We start from the raw sequence: 24,997 nt of genomic DNA on the forward strand, positions 1-24,997 counted from the left end.
ACTCCAGCAACCCCTAACTCGTTTACCTAACATTTGCCAAACTCATCGGTTAGTCCTCATCCTAAAAGCCTTTTCTCTTGTAAAATTAACAATTAAGCGTAAAGCTAACCTCTGCATTGCTTTCCACATATGTTTTTTCTATAGTTAGCATCCGATAACATTTTAATTAGATTTTTATTTATAATACTGTGCTGTAATATCAGCTTCACTCTGCAATACAAAAACAACGTTGCTCCTTATTTCCATGTCTTCTACATGGATCATCAGCTGGTCTCTTTTTGCTTGGGACATGTTAGCTTTAGCCTCAGTCTGTTAGCATGATATCATGCATGTAGCCATCAAGTGCATATTTAAGACCTGCAGGTCTGAATGAGTCTGCAGGAAGCATTAAAAAGTCAGCTGGAAACTGAGTTTTCAACTAACTCACAAAGTTAGCCTTAGCTAGCTAGCTAGCTAGCTACAGCTGATAAAATCTCCTAGCAACAGTTGTCATTTCAGCCGACAAAATCACCAACTAGACCGCTAGAAATGAAAAGCATGCTTGTGTTTACTGTGTGAAATCAAAGACATTTTTTAAAATGAGTAATAATTTCGAGTAGTAAATCTGCCAGTATTATCATTGTAAACTTTATTATGTGTCGAAAAGTTTGACAGGCATAGCAACAGTAACTAGGGGGGATGGGGCTTAGTGAATTCTGGCTTATTACAACTTGGGTTTTATTGCTGTAATTTTGCCCTGGGTTTTGTCCCTCAGGCAATGTAGCGGTCGTTCTATCTTACTTATGGAGGTTGTTGTTGTCGGCTAAAAAAAATCTATTTACATATGTGTTTATTCACAGTTCATTTTCTCCTACAAAGACACTAGAAGATGTAAAATACAACATTAGTTATCAATCATCATAATATGTTATTTGCTAGATTGTTATAAGTGTATACAAATTCAGTATAATGAGGTATAATTTCCAACATTTTTGGTGCACTGCCTTTTGGTTTTAACTTAAAATAAAGTGGTTTAGAAAACGCGACTAAACTTCTGGCTTCTTTTTGTCTTGTGTTTCTTGCACCATCAAACTTTGTTGTAGCAAAGTTGCCATGTTTCCGGATTGTTTGGTTAGTACGATGTTATCATTACCGATAGCAGTGACAGACAAACGTCATAATAAATTGAAATTATCCTTTAAAGCTTCCGCACTGACACAATCCCAACAGCGACTACTCTGGCACTGTTCCTCATTTTTCCTCCCTGCGTTTATGTGTGTGTATGCCTCTGTGCAACTGATGATAAATGAGCGCAGCAGATCCTGAGAGAGCTTGCGGAGGAAAGAATAATGGGTATTTAAGCACACTTGTAAATTACCAACACATTTGTCTTACACTGTCCCCTTAGGGATGTCTGACAGCACAGCACACAAAGTATATAAAGCTCACATACATCTGTTCCACATAGTCTTATTGGATCTGCTGACATCACTTAAATACAAACTGTCACTGCATGTACCATAATTCATACTTTGACAAAGCTCATAAAGGTGTCTTTGCACCTGCATGTGTGTGTATGATAGAGCTTGTCTCAGCAGGTGTGTGCCAGGTCACACAGAGTGCACGGCGATGTTTATCTCTAAGTACCGCAGACAAGCATGCTGGACCGCCTGGTGGGAAAGTGGGATTACAGCTATCTGTTCCTCTGCGGCGTGCCGAGCGCCAAGCCTGTGATTTTGCAGTTACATGTTTCCATCAGCCGCACACATGCTGTCTGCCGCTTTGTTATGCAAAGGCGTTTGACCTAGCAAAACAGCTGGTCATGTGACGGCACAAAAAAGATGATGATGATGAAATGTTTGGCACTTTCAGTTGAGTGTTTTTCAATATTTAGTGAGAGGAGAGATTGTGAGATTAGTGAGATTGAGATTTATGAGTTATTAATTATGGATTGGAATATAAATCAGATAACTGCTCAGTTCTGAACTTGATGACTTTGCTTTGACTTTTCGTTGGACTGCATCTTGCTAAGCACATTGTTTTTTTTGAGTTGCCTGCCAAAGTTCGGATCATAACACAGCTTTGTGTTTCTCCAGCCGCAACCTGCTGAACGGCCTCCAGAATTGCCAGAGCGCTCCAATTCATCATCCTCATTCATAAACAGTCATTAATGTTTATGGCAGGTGTCGTGACATGTTTACGACAGCATTATGTCTGCTATACGAGGCCACTGTCAAGTCAGGTTTTACGACCACGGCACTCCGGAGGCAGCGAGGGGACCACTGGCAGCGCGTCCAAGAGGTTCTGGGATGTTTAATCAGTTACTCGAACACCCTGGCAAATAAAAAGAGAGAACAGCGGTTGGCAGGGAAGTCGGTCTGTTTGACGGGGATAGCCATCAAACCTTCTCATTAAACTCTCTGGATCCAGGCTCCCCTGTTCTTGAGGGCTTTTATAGGAAAATCACTATTCTCAATTTGCTAGCTGTTGTAAAAGTTGTGTTCCAGGTAGTGGTTGTGGGTTCTGGTTGGGGTTAAGCAACGCCACAGAATCCCCCACCTTCCTGCTTTATGGCACGCTGTAAAGCTGTTGGCAGGCCGACAGCGGCAGTATCTTTTTATCCGGCTGCTAATTTAAGGAAGGAGATTAAGGTTGTGAATTACATTCATGGCACAGGCTTTTTTGTATTTCTTGATTGTGACAAAGGGTTTGGTTTGAGGCGTGTGCTGCCTACAGATCCGCTCTTCCTTTTTTCAGTATTCTTGTTGTACAAATAACATTTTATCTGAGGTTAAATAACCATGCATATCACTCAAATGTACTTTTATATATGTATTTGATTATTTGGTACCACTTTGTAATAGGACACCCACTATAGAGGCTTGTAACCAATGACTATGAATAGTTAATAAGCCATTTACTAATGCTTTATAAATCTGTTATAAGACATTAATAACATTTTGGGTTGCCAAGTTGTGAAAAGGTTGTACAAATCTTTTTGAGTACCCTCTGTACTAAAACCAATTTATTTAACAACTTTTTAAGCATTTTGTTAAATGATTCCCACCATTATTACCAAGTTGAAAGGATAAACTCCAAAAAGCCATTAGTTAGGACTATATACCCTGTGAAATCTTTTATTATTTTTGTGCCATTTCCAAATGAATGAAAGTGTTGCTCTGTAACTGCTGGATGTGTAAACAAGTAACTGTTGGCTAACAAGTTCACAAATTAACTTAAATGGTGATGATATGTCAATGTTCACAACTTGTTTTCCGCTGCCTTTCCGCGGCCAAAAAAAGTCAACCATTGCAGGTTTAATCAAGTAGTTTTTGTGCCTAAACTCAACCAAACCTTAACCATAGAGGTTTCAGATTAGAAAACATTCAGTTGAGTTGATTTTGTAATGGGAATATGAGTAGTTTTTGAGGGCACTATACAACAACGTCTTCCTGCCTGTAGGTTCACCAGATCAGTAATGACAAATGACCTTTTGAGTCATTTAGGTATTACCAAACCAACCGAGTCACCATGATGCCCTACTTTTAAATTTTTTTTTACCATTTTTATGTCTTTACAAATAGAAAAAAGATGCATCTGTTGAGTGATTCACCTCCGTAGCCAGTATAAGCATTCAGAGAATATGGTAAGGAATATCTCTCTTTAAATAGCAAATCTTTGAGTTGAAATAGTAGTAGTGTGTGTGTCACTGGGGCTTGGACATGCACTGCTCTTCCCTGTGGCCTGGCAAGCACTTTACAAACAAACGTAAGCAGTTTTATTGATAGGGTAATCCTAGACTGATTAATGGCCCAATAATCAGCCGTAACCTGCAATAAATCAGTCGCTGATCAATACAGCCCATGCTTTGAAGCCGTGGCCAGATCATTTCCATGTCACTGTATATCTACCATTAGCACAGGAAGGCTGAGTACTGAAGGGAGGGAGAGGAGTGGAAGAAAAAGTGCTTCCTTTCTAATGTGTTGGAAATGGGATTGATAGAGAGGTCTTTTCTTTTTTTCATTTCATTTGTCTGCCCGCCCGCCTTTCTCCCTCCCTCTTCTACCAGTCTGATTAATGACCGGACAGCAAAGGCAGTGATAAAGATGGAGAGGGGTGAGCAGGATGTTAAATTATGATAATGACAGCACAATTAATGACATCGCGAGACATTATTCTTCAGCCTTTCGGCATATCACAGCTGCTAGAAGATGTGCAGTGTGCTGATGCTGTTAAAGGTACACTCTTGTAGATAGCAACCTGCCTCGGGAGGTCACAACTATATATGAACAAAAATTGGTTATTAGGCTAAAATGGTTAAGAATTAGAAATAAAAATACCAAGGCCTCTTGGCCATTTGCTGCCATTCTATACTGGTATATTTCAATTTATGTGGCTATTGTGTTGCAGTCAGATACAAAATTGTTAAACATTAGCTCCACCTCAACCAACTACAACAGTGAAATCCTGCTTTTACATTAATGCATGAGTAATAATAATCTAATGAAATAATATATAATAGTATAACAGTCACAGGGGACATTTTTACTTTTAATACATTTTACATTTTAGTACATTTTTCTGATTATACTTACATACTTTTACTTAAGTAACATTTTAAATGCAGGACTTTTACTTGTAATTAAGTATTTTTACAGTTTGGTATTAGTACTTTTACTTAAGTAAAAGATCTGAAAACTTCCTCCACCAATTAAGAAGAATCCTCCTTCATGAGTCAGGTTTCACTTTGCTCTCAGCTCTGTCAGCTTAAAGCAAACTCAACATCCAGCCAGTGAAACATCAGACGGTATATGAAAAGGTGATATGGACACAGACTTGCTGAAATGGATCCACTGCATTCGAATGAAGTGTCCCTGAAATCAGAGATCAGATTAGAGGTCAGGATTTGGTCAAAGCACATACCAGATCCACATAGGAGATCGCTCTTTGCTGTGACAGATGGAGAGGTGGGGTCCCGAAAGAAGGGAAATAAGGATCAAATCAAGTAAGTGAGCAGAGGAGAGGATGGGCCGGGGTAAAAGGAAGTGAGGATGACAAGGTGCATGCAGAGGAAGGGCATGTGGGGAGATAAGATAGCGCAGACGTGAAGAGAGGGGAGGACGGAGAAGAAGAAAGGTAATTTGAGAGAGCGACCAGTAGAAGAGGTTGAGGCAGGGCTGACAGTGGGCCATTCATCCTCCATGCTAGAAGAGACAAACTGCTGGCAGAGGAAGACAGGCCCCATAAATCACTACGCAGCACAGACACACATATACCCACACACACGTGCATACAATCACACAGTAAAACACAACCATGGCCACATGCATATGCACAGAAATCCACATGTGAACAGAAAACACACATCTCCTACAGCTTATTTTAAACAGGTCAGTCTTTTTTTCCCCCATTCTGGTCATTTGGGTTTTTTTTTGGTGCAATGGTGGAAAGTAGGTGCATTTACTCGAGTATAATACTAATATATAATTCTGAGGTACTAACAGATGTAGCCTAAAACAAAATTAGGAAACGACGACTGTGACCTTTCCTCTGTTTCACCTCGCAGCACCAACAACATCTTTGCTCTTTCGCTGCTTCTATTGGTCGACGTCACAGAACACGTCATGGAATTTGTCGTGGAAGGCAAAAAAAATATTCTGACACCCTCGTCTTTTTGTCGGGACGTCTTGAGGCGCCGTCGGTTGTCATCCACTATGATACACTACATGGCTGACGCCTGTTTTCGTTCCCAACGCCCTACGTCTGTCGGGTCGGGCTATTATCAGGCTGATATCGTGTTGTCTGAACCCAGCATTAGGGTCCCTTATCACGTTTCAGATACCTATGACTTATCAGCAGATTTCCCCTATAAATTTCCCCAATGATTTTATTCAGATAATTGTTTAAGGCTTAAAGAGGTAAAATTATCCAATATTTCACACAAAGGAAACATTGGAGAAAAGCATGTGTAGCAAAACTTTTTTCTTCTTTATACCCCATTAATTATCTGACAACCCCTCAACTGACTGTGTATAAGTCAGTTAAAACTAACTTCACCTCGGCCAGCTACAACAGTAAAATACTGCTTATGCATTGTTGCATCAGTTTTAATAACCAAACAATGTAATATATAATAATAAATCAGTCACAGGGGCATTTTTCACCTGAACCAGTATTTTTACTTATACTTTAAAGTTACTTTACTTTAAAGAAAAACCGCAGTAAGCTGTTAGATGAAGCGCTTCAGGCGACAGGCTTCACACCTTCAACTTTTCAACAAGGTAACCAACTCTTTCCGAGTCCTGCTGTTATCTGGAAAACTACTTGCGCCGTGTGCAGCAGGAAATCAGATTGCAGTTGTTAGTATTATTGACTGACTTCTTTATTAAAACCCTGTGAGTTTGTTTGGCTGCACTGTAAACAGATACATCAGCTGCTCTTCTGTTGTATTTCTGACAAAATAGCTGCTCAATGAGTGTTTGCTATTAAACTGCTGTTACCACCAGAAACCACAGGTGTCGCCAAATCAACCAGGACTGAAATCTTAATGTCATGACCTGCTCTGCTCCCTAGTTTATGTTTTCCTTTGTTTCATGTTTTTCTTTTGATGTTTCCTGTTTTATTTTGTATTTCTCCTCTCCTGGTGTGTCTGTAACTTCACTTCCTGTCATTGTGTGTTTCCCTCCAGTTTTGATTGTTTGCCCCGCCTTAATTAGTCCCACCTGTGTCTTGTTATCTCCCCTCACCTGAGTATTTAGTCTGTGTGGTTTCACTCCCTCCCTGTCAGTTTGTCTTGGTTTGTGTGCCTGTGTTTCAACCATTTCCCCCTGTGTTTGTTACATGTGTTTTGGACTGTGTTCTTGGATCTTGCCTGTTTAATGGACTTTGGATTTTCTGCCTGCTCCCAAACGGATTTGTTTGCCTGAGTTTGGACTGACTTTCCTGGTTTTGATCTCTGCCTGCCTGACCATCCATGTAAGCCTTAACTCCTCATTAAATCATTGAACTTCACCAGCTCTGCCTCTGTGTCTGCAATTGGGTCCAATCCCTCATTTTCCCAGTTGCCCTGTTTGGCACCAGCTGTGATACTTAAAGAGCAACTAAACCCCAAAGTGCCTCTACCCAGCGTGTTTCGACCTGTAGAGGGTGGTCACTATGCATATTTATAACACAATATGTAGAATTTAAATACTTTGCCCTAAAATGTCAAGATTTGGACCTGAATCCATGACCAACACTACTAAATAACCATATCTATAGTGGTTTTCAGCTGAAAACTAATTTTTGGGGTTTAGTGCACTTTAAGGATTACAACTTTAAGTACGTTTTACTGATACTTCTGCTCTTAAGTAGGATTTTGAATTAAGGGCTTTTACATGTAATGGAGTATTTATACACTGTTGTATAAGTACTTTTACTTAAGTAAAGGATCTTAATACTTCTTCCTCCACTGCTTTGGTCACTCTATTTCTGGGAAAATATGGACCAAATATTCCTGTAACCTCTGGATTTTCCGCTCACAGTCCAGCAATACTTAGCTGGCGGTGGGTTGTTCTTCCCCTCTGTCTCTCTGCGGCCAAGGCCGGCTGCTCTGCAACTGATCGACACGCTCTCTGTGGACTCTGTCAGTCACAAACCTCCCACTTTCCTCCCCCACCCAGAGAGGGTGAGGAGTGCCAGTTCCTCTTCGCCCGGCCCTGACCCCTGTGCCGATATGCACGGCGTGTTTTGACAGCGGGCCACGCGCTGACCATGGCTGCTGGGCAGGTCGGGGAGCGGTTGCCCTCGTGTTTTCCCTGGAGGATGTTCTTTTTATTGTTATTTCAGTGATTATTAAGGTCAGACATTTCTGAAACAATTAATTAAAACAGGGTGAGGATGTGATTCACTCAACAAGCTTGCTTCTGTGGCACAAAAGATACCTGCCCTGTCTCGCCTTAAGAGCTGCTAATCCACCTTAAATTACTTCAGTGTCATGGATATTAATGGAGACATTTATTGCTGGTTCAGGCTTTTCAACCCTGCTAACAATTAAATTGTTGGAGAAATACTGAATCCTGTGAGACATGGGCAAATGTAACCTCACCAAATAGAGGCACAAAATACTGTATGAGCTATTTCTATTTTCCTATAAAGATGTATGCTCGCCAAACTGTCCAGAAAGGGAAAAGGCTACATTATTTGAAGGTTTTTCAAGTGATACACAAACAACCATTAGAAGGCAGATAAAGCATTGTCTGAGGATTGGAGCAGCTGCCTGTGAAGATGCCTGCCTGCCTCTAACACAAAGTTCAAAAACACATCAGTCATTCTCCTTACTGTTTCTTTATTAAGTTGAATATTACCCAGAATCCACTCCAAAGTATTAAGCATACTTTGTTGTTTTTAACTCCTGCAAATATATATATATATATATATATAATTACAAACATCTAAATATTAACAAAGGATCATCTAAACACCTATAATATTGTATATTAATATTGTAATTGTATATTATATTCTGTACTCTTGAGACAGTTTGTGTCTGAAATTTCCTGAAAGTGTTCATATTCTTGCTCTCCTCCTAAATTTTCAGCCAGAATTAAAAAGCTTCATCTTCAATCTTTTTTCTTTTCAAGGATTAGTCCTTCTGTAAGGCTTGTTGCATGGCAAACACAACACCTGCTTCTTCAGAGATCCTCATGCTATTGATGATACATTTAACAAAAGTGACAACTATCATAACAAAAATGATTGCAAAAAACACATTTGAAAAACTTAGTGTCATCCCTCTTCAGAGACAATAACAAAGTATTTGTGATTGTTGAAAGTGATGGCTATTTTTTACCCAGCTATAAGGTACAAAATGCCGTACTCGTGGACAAGGTGTGCGCTTGTGATAACACTGGCTAACCTGGGGGTGTATTTACTATCTGTATGATGGTCTGACTGTTAGTGTTTCTTGCCCCAACAGATTTTCTTAGCACTGCGTTCCCAGATCTCAGCATATAACTTGTTGAGTAGTCAGTAGTCAGTGTTATTTCATATAGGAATGATGGCCAAAACTACAAAAACTAAAACCAGGTTGTATGAAACTGGAATTTCTTCTTACACGGATGTAACAAACAAAACAGGGAATGTACAGAAAGTAATGTAAGTTCTCGGATGTGCTTTGGTTATAGTTGTTAACAAGCACTATTGTATTTGTTAAACCTGCAATAGTTGATATATATATATATATATTTTTTTTTGGCTACTTGGTGACAGCAAAAACAAGCTGTAAACTCAACAATGACATATTATCTCCGTCTGAAGTTGGATTCATGTTTCTGGACACCTGATGAATGTACTGTAAGTCCAGTATTCACTCTCCTTTCAGCTCTGTTTTGGTCTCGACCGACTCTTGAGGTGAAATATTTTGCTCTTTAGCTGCTAAATGCTCCACTATGTTCACCAGCTAAGCGCTAACTGTGACTGTCTGCCGTTTGTTGTACGGTAAGTTTCAGAGATTTTTTTTGTTGTTGCTGAAAACGACATTGATGAGAGCAGTGAACCAAAACAGTAATGTATCTGCCAGGAAAAAAACAAAACAATGAGATGAAAGACGCTAAAACGCTCCGTAGAGCTGAGAGGAACTGTAAAGTCAGGTGACAATGATCTGTTAGTTTTTCACTACAAGCAACATCTTTCACATATATTCTTTATTTGGATCCCCATTAGCTTCCACAAAGTGGTCGCTAGTCTTCCTGGTGTCCACACAAAAACTATAAAACAAACAATTTAAAATCAAACTATCAAGAAAATAAGAAAAAGCAAAGCAAACAAAATATAAAGATAGAAAATAAGTGAAATTGCTCTACACAGGCAAGAGAAGCCTACAATGGAAACAAAAACAAAATTGTCCAAATACACAGCAACAAAAAGAAAATATAAACAATCAAAAAGGTACCGAAACAGCAATAACCACCATAACATCTATGTGAGATTAATCAATTATTGTTTCAGTGACTTCTTGAAAGAAAATCTACTTTTGGTCTCACTGGCTACTTTACATTAATGGACTTACATGTGTGTCTTGCTAGTGTGTCTGTGAGTGTATATGGACACTCTGTGAATAGTTCTATTATGTGTAATGAATGTAAACCACACTGTAACAGCTGGTGTTTTAATGGTGGCAGGATATAAATCATTAGTGTGACTCAGGTCATATATAACCTTAACACAACAACAACTCTATAGGCAGCAGCAAGGAGAGCGAATGTGACTCACATTAGCAATGCGGCAAACAGTTGAGCGCATTGTACTGTATGTGTCACATGTATATGCGTGATGGCAATAAAGACAAAAACGGAGAACTAGAAGTTAGAAAAGCTGTATAACTACGATATATTTCCCTATAATTAAAAATAAACAAACAATATCTCCAGAGACCAAAGAACAAAATGTATAAATCCCATTAAGGCCTCAGGGTCTTAAGATAGAGCCTCATAAATTGTGCAGCATGTGATCTATCTTTTCTCTTCAACTACGTTTGTGCATGAGGGGAGTATTTTTAAATGCACTCTGGAAATATGAGTACCATTATGTGGAGATGCATCCAGTGCATAAAAAGCTTTAAAATGAGGACAAATTAAATAACTTTGAACCAGACATCATGTTACGGTCATTTTCAGCTTTTCAGTTTCCCCTTTTCTTGTTTCTCTGTCTCTCTTTTTTATCTCCTTCCTCCTTTGTCTGTCTTTTAACATGGGTCAGTGATTACCTTCTTGACCTCTTTTCCATTGCCTTCAGCCATATGTGAACCAGTGGGGTCAGGTCAGGGGCGGTGAGGTCAAATATCATTAGAGTCGAGTTTTCCAACTTCACCTTCCCTGTCCTCCTCCTCCTCTTTGCCATAAGGACGAAGGCAAAGACAGATGCTGTGATCTCTTGTCTCTGTCATCAGTCTAAGCCTGGATGATCAAACACATGGAGAAAAGGAGAAAGAGGGGAGTAAAATGGGAAGAAGGTAGGGGAGGACATTAAGCCCAAGTTGAGCAGCGAAGCTCAACCATGATTTATTTGGCAGAAATCTGAATAAATATGTTTATAAACTCAACTGACTGCTCACTAAAACCAACCGCCCATTTACCATCGAAACTGTCCTTGATTTCCGACAGTCAGGTTGAAAAGCAGATCTTGTTACTAGCACATTATACTAGCTGGAGCTAGCTGGCTAATTTATCTAATGTTAGCTCCATGAGTTGGTTGAAAATTACTTCTACTATCACTGCAAATGGTCAATTAAATGTGCAACAAATGGTCTTTGACTGATTGGTTGTTTGTCATCAAATGTCGCTGTTGGTGAATACAGTTAAATTAAACTTTTGGTTGATTAGTTTCCTAACACCTTGCTAACAAATGGCAGGCAGGAAAGGCTTTGTGATTGTTTGCCAGTGCAGTCGCAGCCAATTACAGGACTCAAAAGGAGAGGCATTAATCAAATCTTTAGTACGGTGGCAGACATCAGATTGCAGGAGCCTGCAAAACAAATATGTCACTGTCAGCGAGGCCGTACAGCAGGCATTTAGGGGATTGCATTAAGTCGATGGCTCAGCTGCAAGCTAAGCTAATGTGGAATAGGGGCCTCTGGGAACTATTTGCCATGGTGGGAGGCGGAGGGGGAGAGTGTGGAGGAGTGAAGCTGCCTTTATTCTTCATTTTCTATCTCTTCTTAATTCTTTCTGTCTATTTTTCCACCTTTTGTCTGTTTTATTTAAGCCGACAGGCTGAACTGGAGGGCGTGGGATGGCCAGTGGGGGAATAAGGATGAGAGAACAGTGTTAGAAGGCAGGAGACAGATGAAATGCGATAAAGACAAGCAGCAGGGTGAGCTGCAATGAAAGAAACGAGAATGTAGAAAGGCTGGTAAAGGAGAGAAAACAAAGCGTCATATAGTATTAAGTAAAAAAACAAAGGTATGGAGTTCCCTTTAGTGAATTAGTATCTATTTGTGTTTCTGGAGAGATGAAGAGGTGGCTTTTGTTATCTTGGGAGTGCTTATTTTCTCATGCATACTGAATTTTATGGTTAGATTGTTGAATTGTAGTGGAACAAGTGAGAATATGACAGGTAATTTAAATTTAGACTATTGAAAACCCATCATAGCCTCCATCTGCCTGCATCTCACTGCCTCCCTGATCTCTCTCCTCTGTGAAGAACTGTCTTTTACTTTTGTTTTTGTTTTTAGTCTCAAACTAAATAAAATGGCGCACACTTTCGGACAGACTCCACTCGAAGGCAATTATGGTGTTGCATTTGTTTGTACACATAAAAACTCATGAATTAATTTGGGAGAACTTGAGAAGAGAGAGCTTGGCACACCTGGCCAACCGCAAAGTGGACACTCCACTCCAAGAGTACTATTTAGCATTGCACTCCTATACCATTATTGGACTCACGATAGGCAGTATTTAAAAAAGGATCAAAATCACTGCAGCAGAACCAGAGACATTTTTTACTTGACGCATTCTTCTTCCTTGTCAAAACCTGGTGCCTACATTACCCACAATGCAACTCGTCCGCTGACAGTTCAATCACTTCAGAGGTCTGGTAATCTCGCTTGTGTCTAACTGCACACCCCCAGATTTTTTTTCATTTTGAGACTTGTAGTGTTCAGACCCAACTGATGCTGACTCAAGTGATTTATCAGATTTTGCGCAGCTCCTCTGGAGCCACAAGAGTCAAGAGTTCCCCTTTAAGGTGCTCATACGGGTATTTGGAAATTTTAAAAAAAGCATCCAAATACAAAAGCATTGATAGAAAGTGCTTTCTCCAAGTCCTTTAAAAACTAACTTGAACTCACCAAGAGTAATAACCTCAGACTATATCAGGTCCTGCTGTACACTGTTCCAGGTGGAAGCTTTGAAAGCTTTTTGGGTGGATGGAGCTGATTACCAGTGAGCTGGTTACCACATGGATTGGTAACAGGGATGTCAAACTAGCATGCATTTTTAACCTGCCCTTTGCATATAGAGCTCATTGAACTTATCAGTGATGAAATGTAACTGTAAGTCTTTAATGAAGCCTGTATCAGTGATATCACCTTGTTGACATACAGTAGGGACGGCATGGGGTGAGTCAAAGCGGGAGTTTATGGATCAATAGCTGTCACAGCTCAGGAGTCCTACGATCTGTAAAGCTCCCTGCTTAAAAAGATTATGACTGCACCGTGGGTGTTGGGCTACTGTGGTTATACACTGTGAGTGTGTGTGTGTGTGCATGAAAAACAATAAATTACAGGGTAATGATATTAAAAGCACAAAGTCGTTAAGATGCCAAGTTAAGACACAATAAATCCAGTCATGGCTTCTACAGCCTGTCCCCACACTAGGTAATTAAATTAGATTTATAAGCCATATTACATCAGTGCTAGATACTTCATCCACCCTCAGCTCCTGCACCGTTCCTCCATTTTGCCCCGCTTTATTAGACGACCTGACAGCCGGTGAAAAATATGGTGGAATGTTTCAGGTCCCAGGCTGCGAGAGCTCTGCACTGGGCACTCTGTCTTTGGTGGTGTCAGTCGTGTCCACTGATAATATATTAAGCGCTCCACTTCTCTGCAGGGCGGAGTAGTAGCAGGGCTGCCTGTGACACAGTCAAACAGCTTCATCATCATCCACAGTCACTGTTACTGCTGCTTCCACCACATTCTTCACCCTTCTTCACCTTTGAGTAGGTGTTTTGGAGTTGTTGAGTACAACGAGACAGCAGGTAAAACAGCACAGTATCCAGAGGAATTACGTCTGTATTGCACGATTCCTCACATCCTGATTTACATTCAATGCCAACGTTCGCTGCCAGTGCATGATGTAATACGACCTTTATGTAGCTAGGTGTAAAGTAAGGGTGTGGAAGTTGGGGTGGTGCAGACATTCATGTGGGAGACCAGAGTTTGCGTCCAGTAGTGGTGGAATGTAACTAAGTACTGTACTTAAGTACAAATTTGAGATACTTGTACTTTTCTTTTCATGCTACTTTCTACTCCACTACATTTCAGAGGGAAATATTGTATTTTTTACTTCACTACAATTATTTGACAGCTTTAGTTAGTAGTTACTTTACAAATTAAGATTTTTGCACACAAAAGATGTACAAGTACAGCTGAAACGATTAGTCGATTAATCGATTGACAGAATCGTTTCAGTCATTTGTCATGTAACAACATTTCATGGTTCCAGCTTCTCAAATGTGAAGATTTGCCGCTTTTCCTATTAATTATTTTAGGTTTGTACTGTTGGTTGGACAAAACAAGCATTGTGAAGGTGTCGCAGGGGAATTGTGACGGCATTTATCACTATTTTCAGAATTTTTACAAACAATCAGTTGATTAATGGAGAAAATAATCAGCAGATTAATCCATAATGAAAATAATCATTAGTTGCAGTTTCATACAAAATAGTTTAAAATGAGCTCCACCTCAACCAGCTACTACTGCTTTTATCTTAATAAATGAGTAATAACAATCTAATGATATAATATGTAATAGTACAACAGTCAAAAGGTGACATTTTACTGCACCGAGTACTTTTACTTTTAATACTCATTTTCCTGATTATACTTACATACATTTACGTAAGTAAGAACACGCTGTAAACTGTTTTCAAAGAGACCATTTCTTATTACAAGTAAGTCCAGCATTCAAATTTAACATAAAGCTGCACTAATCAATAGTTTTATATTAACGATGGATCAAGTCACTATGTGTAATGTGAAAAGAGTTACTCGCAGTTCCCCTCAGCTCTACAGAGCATTTTAGCATCTTTTAGCTCATTGTTTTGGTTTGCCGACCCACAACTTTACTGTTTTGGTTCACTCTCATCGCTCTTATCAACGTGCCTTCCACCCAAATTACAAAGAAAAAGAAAAATTCTCACTTACATCTAGTTGTATGGAGCCATTTCTGCCATCACTCCAATACAATGGAGGTGAATGGAATTTCGTTTGTGGTGCTCACAGCTTTAAAAAACTTTGAGGTGTCTTTCCCAGTCCCAGTTACACTAGATAATTGCAGAACATTGTAAACAACAAAAGGACCATTTCTTCTGTAGAAAGTAGTTCCAATGAAAACTCTCCAATGTATCGGGCTGGGGGCAGAAATCTCAGGTATCTCCAAATCAGGGCAAATAAAACCAAAATGTGCATGGCTAGATACCACTAAAAGGCAAGTAAGAAAATTATGCTTTGAGAGAACCAAACCTTCAAAGCAGAGAGCAGGGAATGTCAATCATAAAAAAACAACAACATTTAATGAGATAAAAGGATGAATATGCCAATCAGTGGAATGATTGTGGGCAGCAAATAGCAAACACATTATTATTATTATTATGGATGAAGGAGTGTGTGTGGGAGGACACTTATCTGCCACCATCAGAGTGAATTAGTAAAGACAATAACAAGGATAATAGCAAGTGCAGGATTAATATTATTACATGTGATGTTTCAGATGTCAGCTTGAAAACTTTTAAACAAGAGATTTTTAAACAAGTTAAATGTTATACACAAAACAAAAACACTAAGGCATATAGGAGGACAGGGCAGATAAAGTGAAAGCAGTAGAGAGGGTAAAAGGGACTGGAGTTCAGCCTCATGTGGTTGATTATAATGAGCAGTGGCACTTTTATTATCATTATTAATTAGCAGTTTTCAACCAGAGGGGTGTGATCAATAAGGTGGTGTGACGCAAATTTCAATGGGCCATTGGAATCAATCAGAAAGAGTTTTTATCTACAAAACTGCCACTAAGCCTCGCTCGTTAGGGCTAAAATTAGGAAATGAGAGATTTGCAGCATTTTTAATTGGAACGACATAACTGAGCCGCCATTTTTCCTCTTCTTCTGCTCACTTCTAATCTCTGCAATTTTTCGCTTTCTCTTTGTTTCCTCATGTATTAGTAATTTTTTTTCTTTTGCACCAGCAGTCTTCCTAATAGGCACATATGTGGTGTATTTTTACATGAGGATGCGTGCACGCATGCAACACACCACACATGTACGCTCACACCCTAATCTTTCTCACCTCTTAATCAGACAACCATTAAAATGGGATTAGAGTCTATCTGCTGAAATTCCACATTTTCCAAGCGGGAGATGTTGTCCTTGTTTACTAAGCTGTGATTTTCCTCTTTGGAAAGCGACACAATCGTTTACACGCGACATGATGAGCTTTAGACCATTGAGACCGCATACAGGACTCCAGTGTTTTACCACTGAACTGTGCGTCTAAATCTGGAGATTGTAGGTACCGTAACTGCTGAAGCTTTCTATTATCCAAACACAATCAGTGTCTCTTGTTGAGTTATTAGCTTAATATTTCTTAAAGCGGAACTGAAATTTGAATTCTCCTCACTTTTTGTGTTAGGAAATATACACTACAATGATACTGTGGCTATTGTGCATATTTTTTCCATTTTTCAAAAGAGGATAAATTTGTTTTTGACATATTTGTGGAAAAAATGTCTAAGATTTAAGCCTCTGGGTGGATGTTGCCACCACTTTGGTCCACACTGAAATATCTCAACAACTACTGGATGGATAGCCATGACATTTGGTTAAGACATTCATCTTGCTCTCAGGATGAATTGTATGTTAGCATGCTGACATTAGCTTTTTGCTGAAAGCACCGCTGTGCCAAAGCCTCATACAGCCACTAGCGTGGCTGCAGACTCTTGTCTTGTTTCCAAATTTTCAACAATTGTTTACGTGCCATTAGGGAATTAAGACTTTCTGTCCCTTTACAACATTCAACATTTGGGAGGACCCATCGTACTGTTAAGTATCCCAATCGAGAAGTGGAATCTAGCAAGCTTGCCAGCGTTGGCACTGATGCCCACTAGATGTTACTTGCTCCTACACAGTCAGTTGTGTTCGCCCAGATTATCAACAATGGGGGGGGGGGGCTAGCCAGCATTAGCGGTCTAGCTTTCATGGATCCAGTTGTGGTGAATTGACGAGACTGTCAAAACTCACAGCAACGAGTAGTACTGGAAGCAAGTTGAACTCTGTACATTACCCAGTGACTCCAATCAGGACACAGAGTAACTAGAGAGTTCAAATCACAGATGCTCAGCTATTTGCAGACCGTTTTTGTTGACGCAGTCTGCGCCCCTGGAACGGTGCAGCAGAGCTCTTTATTTGGGCAAAACTGCCGAAACAGCATGGAGGAAAGCCAAGAACAGTTATCTTGACCGAAATGCAGTTTGGTTTGCGTAGCTTGGCTCTCAGGATTAGTGAAACGGTCCAACAGTGGTGAATGTCAGGTATTTATGTGATCGTGAGCGCCAAAGCCCCTGATAATGATACATTTTAGAGGGAATGGGTTTAAAAAAGATGGCATGTTACATTATAATCATGAACATCACAATTAGAAACCATAATTACACAAAACTGACTTTCTTTTGTCTAAATATAAATATTTTCTACTTCCACGTAGTACTTCTGGCTGGACTGATGGTCCGGTTTCAACGCAGAGTTTGAAAAAATCCAACGTGTCAGTGATCTGATAACCAGGGGATCTAATGACCACAAGGGGGCACTATAATGCATTGCTGTCTGTCACTCACCCTCCATTGGAATTAATGATTTTCCGCTGTCCGGTGTCAATGATAATGCATGAAGTTGTGCACGTGGCGTAAGCAACGGGTAACAGAGATGGCCCCCAGCTGGTGGCCGTTGTAATTGATAATTGATGTAAGTGATATTACGAATTATTTCTAATGCTCGCCCACGCAGATTACAAATTGGGGGCCCTATCGCTGCAGAAAATTAAATAACACTTACATTTCTTCTTTTTAGTAATTAACATTTTGACCAAACAAGTACACAAATCAAAACAAGGATATTTATACTGATTTATTGGCAAAAATATCAGTTTTACTCTAAACAAAATAATGTGATCACCTCACTCCCCTCTTGCACCTCTCTTCCTTTCTTCTTCCTCCTCTGCTCTCATGGCAGTCAGCAGTGGAGGGCTACTTAGCACACAACAGTTAATACCTGTCTAATTTATTAGCTCCTGCCCCAGCCCTGAAGGGCCATTAGCAACACACACTGACACAGCACACCAGCCTGTGTCGTAATTTATTGTCTTATTACAGTGCTGCAGCGGCATCAATTAATTATCCATTAAAGCGCTGCTGTCCCAGGATTTATGGAGGGGACTGTGGGGGCTGTGGGAGATACAGAAGGAGAGGAATGAGAGAGAGAGTGGGTAGATATGAGGAAGAGGAGGAGGAGGAAGAGGAGATATATGGGAGAGGATGAAAGATGGATTGTTGTTTTGGGGTGCGCTTTGATTTGGAAGTTGGGATAAAAATAAAGTTAGCTGAAAAGGTTTTAAATAAAAGCAATAGCCACAGAGTCTGTAAATCAAATGTTGTTCTTCTTGTAAACAAATATTGTTTAATTGTGGGATTATAAATCATGTTGAAAGCTGAAATATAATTTTTGCTAACACTTTTAATTTCCAAGCATCATTTACTGTACATACCCAGGCTCGTCTCCACCCTCACGGCTCTAATACAGAATGATGTGATGTTTTTTGAAAAGAGCTTTTGAGGAAGATACTGGCTGCTGTGGGCATTAACATCATTACAGTTATTGCTTGAACTAAATGAATATGCTCACAGATATCAATAACAGCCATTATACACAGTCTGTCTGCAGTTTAACTCGGAGTTAAATCAAGAAAAGTACAGAAGTGCTATTAGCAAAATGTACTCAAAGCTGCTCTCAATCAATAATTTTATATCAATGGATCAAATGACTGTGTAATGTGAATGGCGGCGCTCCTAGTGACGAACTCACAGAGAATTATCACCAGACTCTGCAGTTCATTTCAGCATTTTAGCGTCTTTCAGCTCATTTTTTGGTTTTTATGGTCCACAACTTTACTCTTTTTGTTAACTCACACAAGTGTGTAAATGCTACGGGGTACGGGGGTCACACCACCCCCAATATATGAAATATGGAAATTTGGAGGGAGCTTTCAAAAGTAAAAAAAAAAAAAATCAAACCCTAATGATGTCCTCAGGGTTATGGAAATTGTAGGATCCAGTGTTTTTGGAGCTTGACTCAGGGACTAAAAGTGAGGATATCTCGGCGTCTGCTGCTCTGATTTTGACCATATAAAAATTCAGTTTCTTGATCGTGTTTCCACAACTTTATGGACATGCAATACTAAATTGCTGGAGCTCCTCTTTAAGTATCCAATGTAAAACGACTCATTATGCAATAACTCCCCTTATTTTATTATATATGTTATATTACTGGATTATTATCACAGATGTATTAATATGTAAGACGCATCAAGTACATCAAAACTGTACATAAATACATTTTCTCCAAATAAGTCACACTGTAAGATTCATGTTCACATAAGTACGGTACAGTATATAGAGCAGACTTACTGTATTGTGCATACTGTGCATCCTCTGTGCACAAAAATAGAAACACTCCTGTCCTCAAAACCTGCATATATGAGACATACTCATGGCAAAATCTCCTGCTCCCCCTCCCACCACCTCCACCACAACCAGCATCTTCAACACAATTTGTACAGAAAACAAAGTGTTTTCCAGCGCTGACAGGGAGAATGGATTACTTCCATTACGCTCTACAAGAAACACATTCTGTTGAGAGGAAAGGGTTGTAGATTATTGCAGAAGGTGCTGCTGCTAACAAGTCTGGTGATCCGGGGCTAATGGGGTTCACATTGACTTAATGCATCCCGGCAATGTGACAAATCAAACACACCCAAATGAGCATCCTCATCACTGTGGTCACAAGCTCTACTACAGTAATCCTTTCTAGCCTGAAATTAAAACATAATTGAATTAAACAAAAATAATACCACTTGTGCACTTTAGTGGCGCAAAATTAACATATGCTTTCTTTTTTTATGTTATTCTTCTGAGTTATTTTTCTTACCTTCCTTTGACCTTCTGAGGAAGAAGAGATGAATGATCGACAGGACAAATCACTGTGGGCCTTTGGGTGACAGGTGAACTTGGTAGCACGTCGACAGCGTCGCACCACCACACATGTCAGGATGTGTCAGCTGACTTGCCATGGCAACTGCCGAGTGACAGACAGAGCAGGTGAGACTGAGCGGCAGTAACCAGGCCAGCTCCTCCACCACTCTCACACACTCACATATGCGTATACGTACAATTTATCAAAATTGTTGAGCAAGTCGCCGCCAGAAAAATAACAACCCACCTGGACCCAAACAACCTCTGGATTCTGCCTTAAACACAGCACCAATTTAGCACTTATCAAACTATTGATCTACTACTATTACCATCCTCATCCTTCTCAACCTCAAATGAGCTGAGCAGCTAGCGTACAGTTTTCGCTACGACCTAAAACAACGCTTTGAGAGCGCTGAGAGTGAAAAACCATTGAGCTGAAACTCACTATAAAGCTCTGTAAAGGCGAGGGGAGCTGCAGATTCAGGTGATAATTCTCTGTAGGTTCATCACTATAAACTCCCCCTTTCACATTTTCATACTGTCATTTGATACCTTGTTATATAAATATTGATTATAGCCGCTTTAAATAGTCAGCATGCACAATATATATATATACATATATATATATATATGTATATACTGTAAGTGCACATACAAAAACAAGTACACACCCTGATGATAAGAGGGGTGTATATAGTTTAGAAAGTCCCTTTGTCTTCCTTTGTTTAACTTTCAACCAAACCAACCCTGACACCAACAAACCCATCATCAGTGTTTCCACGACAACAGCTTTATCATGGTCAGAGTTCACATTCATACAAATGTGAATCCTGTGCCATTGTAATCTCTTTTCATCAGCTCGGAGAAAGAGTCGTGAGCACAATCACAATGGATTCACACGTCCTTGGGAGAAAGAATATAACCAAACATGAAGAAAAAAATGTGATTTTCCTTCACACCTCAGTTGTGCCGTCATCCCCAGGGTGACGCAGACAGGAAATGGGAATGACTGCTTCCTGGCCTGAGCTGGCTTTGAAGGCAGGCTACGAGGGATGGTGTCATGGCGGAGCAATGTTCCTGTGCTTTCACCAGGCTCTTTGTAATGTGTGATTTACAGCTTCCCCCCTGCTGTTTCATCTGTGATTTAGTGTTTCCCGGTCAAGTGGCTGTCGGCTGCCTTACATGCCCGCTCTGTTCCTGCAGGACAGTATGCGGTGGAAAAAAAGTGACACAGGAGAGCTTTAGGCCACGATCAGGACTTTGCTTTACATCATTTCAAGTAGACGCGTATCAAAACACTGATCTATTTCCTTCTGATAACGGAAAATATCCCAAATTCAAATATTCAGATCCTTTACTTAAACTTAAACAATGCAAAAATGCTCCGTTACAAGCAAAAATCCTGCATTCAAAATCCTACTTTAGTAAAAGAGCAGAAATATTATCAGCAAACGTATAAAGTATTAAAAGTAAAAGTACTCGTTCTGCAGAAAAATGAGACTGATATATTTTTTATCTGACATTGTTAGATTATTAATACTGATGCATCTATGTTACAGCAGCATTTTACTGTTGTAGCTGCTCGAGGTGGAGCTAGTTTTAACTGCTTTATATACAGTTAGCTAATGTAGTCCAGTGATTCCCAACCTTGGGACCAGATCAATCTAAGGGTTCGTGAGATGATTAACAGGAGAGGAAAGAAGAAAAGCACAAATCTCTATTCATTTCTTTTCCTTTTCTGTAATCTTTGCTTTTTGTGAAATATTGGATAATTTGACCTCTTTTGGCTTCAGACAATTATTAAAATTAAATCATCTGAGAAGTTTAGAGGGGAAATGTCTCTAAACTGGAACTGATGACAACTCAGATGTCTGAAACATGTGACAAGGGGCCCCAACTAAACTGATCACAAGCCAAAAAGGTTTGAAACAACTGGTTTAATCTTAAACAATGCTTTGTATTAATATTTGTATTTTATAAGCTTTTCATATGTTTTTTATGTAACATCTTGATCTAAAAGTAACTAGTAACTAAAGCTGTCAAATAAATGTAGTGGAGTAAAAAGTACAATATTGAAAGTATCTAGTAGTAGAAGTATAAAGTAGCTGAAAATGTAAATACTCAAATAACAACCTCGCAATTGTACTTAAGCACAGTGCTTTATTAAATGTACTTTGTTTCACCACTGGTGATCTAATTGTAATGAGTTACATCTTTGTATTATGAACAACTCTTTTTCAAAGCTAAACCAGACAATAAAGGATCTAAATGCAGTAAAAGGCCTCGATTATGTGATTTGGAAGATGTCTTTGTTCTCTAAGATTATTTGAATCATCAGATTTGAATCATGAGACACGCTGATCGATTTCAGTGACCAAAAAGTTTCCTACTCACTGTCACATCCAGTTAAGTGCATCAGGATGATAAAAAAGTGTTACTTCTCTTGTTTCTCACTCAGAAATATAAACTAATCTGTAAAGAATCATAGGAATGGCATTATGTAACATATGGTTTAAGGCTTATTTTGCCTTTAAATATTGAAACAAATGAATGGAGATTGGTGTGTGATACTTTTGCTTTACAAAAGTAGAAATATCCATTGAAAATGTTATATGTTTTTGTATTCTTTTCTCTCTTTCAATGTCTGCTTTTCTTGTTTGTCCCTTGTAGGTTTGTTCACTCAACTCAAATCTTGACTTTTCCTGCTTTAATTTTTTGTTCAAACCACTTTTTCTGTTTGTTTCCATTACAACATATTTGTCAGTATTTTAATACTTTTTGCAGAGCTTATCATCGTTTCACTGCCTCCTGATCCCCCTCTCAAACACACAATCCCCTGACACACACATACGTTCCTGTTCATACTCAGCACTTTCCCCGCCTTAACCTCTGACCTTGCCCCTCTCCTAACCTTCACCCTTACCCTAACCCCAGCCTCATCGTAAATTCTCTAAACCTATAAATCCTGAACCTTAAATTAAAGGTTAAGGTGATTTAGTTCAGCCCATCATATGTCATCTAGTGTCCATTTTTGCCTAATCATTTTGTAGTACACTTTTAATCAAATTAAAACTGCATTAAGCATTTTTTTAATAGTTGATAGCTTGTTTTTGTCTTTAAATTAACTTGACAGCTAAAAAAGCCTTAATTAGGATGTAAAGTAATTGACAGTAACATCTGTAAGGCAACATGCTGTTGAGCCATAATTTCCTGGAGGAGACAGACTCCTGTTTCCTTGTGTCTGTCAGCTGAATGACAGTAAGCAGAGTGTAAACACTGAACTCAAGCTCAACGAAGAAATGATAAATAATAAAAAATAAAAAGTCCATGAAAGCTGTTTTTCTCACAAAAAGTACTGACTTTTAACCTTACCTAAGTTAAAGTATTATCAGCAAATTGACTTAAAGTATCAAAGTAAAAGTAGTCATAGTGCAGTAAAATGCTCCCTGTCAGTGTTTTCCTTTTATATCTGATGTTTCTGGATTAATATTTCTGCTGCATCAATGTGTATGTTGCAAGGTTGAGCTAATTTAAACTACTTTATATACTGTTCGGTAGTTTAATCTACAGCAATGCATCATGGTCTGTAAGATCATCATGTGTTTGTAGCGTCGCTGTCCTGTGAGAACCACGTATCTCTAAAAAGTCAACTTTTCATGAGCTCAGAAAAACAGCCCTGTTTTCAGCTTTGTGACGATGCGTTTTCCAGGTGATCCGAGGGGGGGTTTAAAGAGTTTATTTAGCTTCAGAAGTTTCCATAAAGGAAACACTTCATCCTTCAGTTTATCAGAAAAATTCACATTCAAAATCACCAAATTTAGAGATACATGGCTGTCAGACAAATGCAGTGGAGTAAAAAGTACAATATTTGCCTCTGAGATGTCGTGGAGTAGAAGTATAACATAGCATAAAATAGCAATACTCAAGTAAAGTACAAGTAACTCAGATTTGTACTTAAGCACAGTACTTAGTAAATGTACTTATACTGCCTATTTGTAAGTATGGAGATGCACACGCCTTGCACTGAGGCTAGGGTGGACAGCTCTTAATGAAGCCCTGTCAGAAGCAGAGGAGACCAAAGTGTGCCCTCAGGCTACCAAAGACTGTTAGAGTGGCTTTTCTTCTCACTCCAAATCCTCTTCCCTTTACTCATTTTTACCACCCCTCTCTTTTCTCCCCCCTTTCACTCTTTCTTTTTTTCTCGCACATGTCCTTGTTGTCATTCTCTCAGCTCCTTGTCCTTCCTTCTTGTCACTCCTCCCCTCCCACTCCTTCCTCCGCTGAGTGAGATACTGTAGGGATACAGAGCAGATGGTGTGGTCGCCATACGTTTATGAGGTGTCCGCTGCTGAGTTTGTTTTACTGTGCAAACATTCAACAGCTCCTCTAACTAATGATGGTGTCAGTGGAGGAGAAATCCCACTAAAGAATAGCTGTGAGAGGAGTGTATTGTATTTCTTAATATTTCTGTAAAAAGAAGTTATAGGCAGATCTGTGTGTCTTAAAGTATTGGTTCGCTTTATTTGTCTGATGTACGCTGACAGCCCTGTCAGATTAACTCTAGTACGCCTTTATCGACAACACCCGTCATGTTCCAAATGTGTTTGAATAGACTTTAAACTGGTTGTTATTTAACACAAATAATTAAATAAAAGTTGATATTGATGCAGTTATTTTTTCTTACAATTGAACTGTCAATGTTTAAATTGGTTGGTCAAGTTATTGTACTGCTACAGTAGCTGGGCGTTTCAACCATATCCATTACTTTTAACTACCTATTTCAACTGTTTATCCATTACTCTTAGCTAAGTATTAATAGTTAGTTAATGGATAAATGTTATAACCAATTATTTTTTGCCCTTTCAACCATTTATCCAATACTTTTAGCTAACCATTTCAGCTGTTTTTCAGCTATCTACTTACATTTATCCAATATTTTTCATAGCAAAAATATTATTTACCTTTACATAACTATTTCAACCATTTATCCATTACTTTTAGCTAAATATTCCAACCGTTACTTCA

The 24,997-nt window shown here is 39.2% G+C and overlaps 1 long non-coding RNA gene across 1 annotated transcript in view; it reads right to left on the reverse strand.

Moving 5' to 3' along the window:
* Positions 1 to 9,645: 9,645 nt before the first annotated feature.
* The window catches only part of LOC122865743, a 35,346-nt gene continuing 19,994 nt past the window's right edge, over positions 9,646 to 24,997 (reverse strand). The window contains exons 3-4 of the long non-coding RNA XR_006375537.1: positions 19,929 to 20,075; positions 9,646 to 10,913 (exon numbers count right to left, since the gene is read on the reverse strand). This is a non-coding gene — a long non-coding RNA (uncharacterized LOC122865743). The remainder of the gene's footprint in view (positions 10,914 to 19,928; positions 20,076 to 24,997) is intronic.

The sequence above is a fragment of the Siniperca chuatsi genome, linkage group LG18 (assembly GCF_020085105.1).
Source record: "Siniperca chuatsi isolate FFG_IHB_CAS linkage group LG18, ASM2008510v1, whole genome shotgun sequence".
Taxonomy (NCBI): domain Eukaryota; kingdom Metazoa; phylum Chordata; class Actinopteri; order Centrarchiformes; family Sinipercidae; genus Siniperca; species Siniperca chuatsi.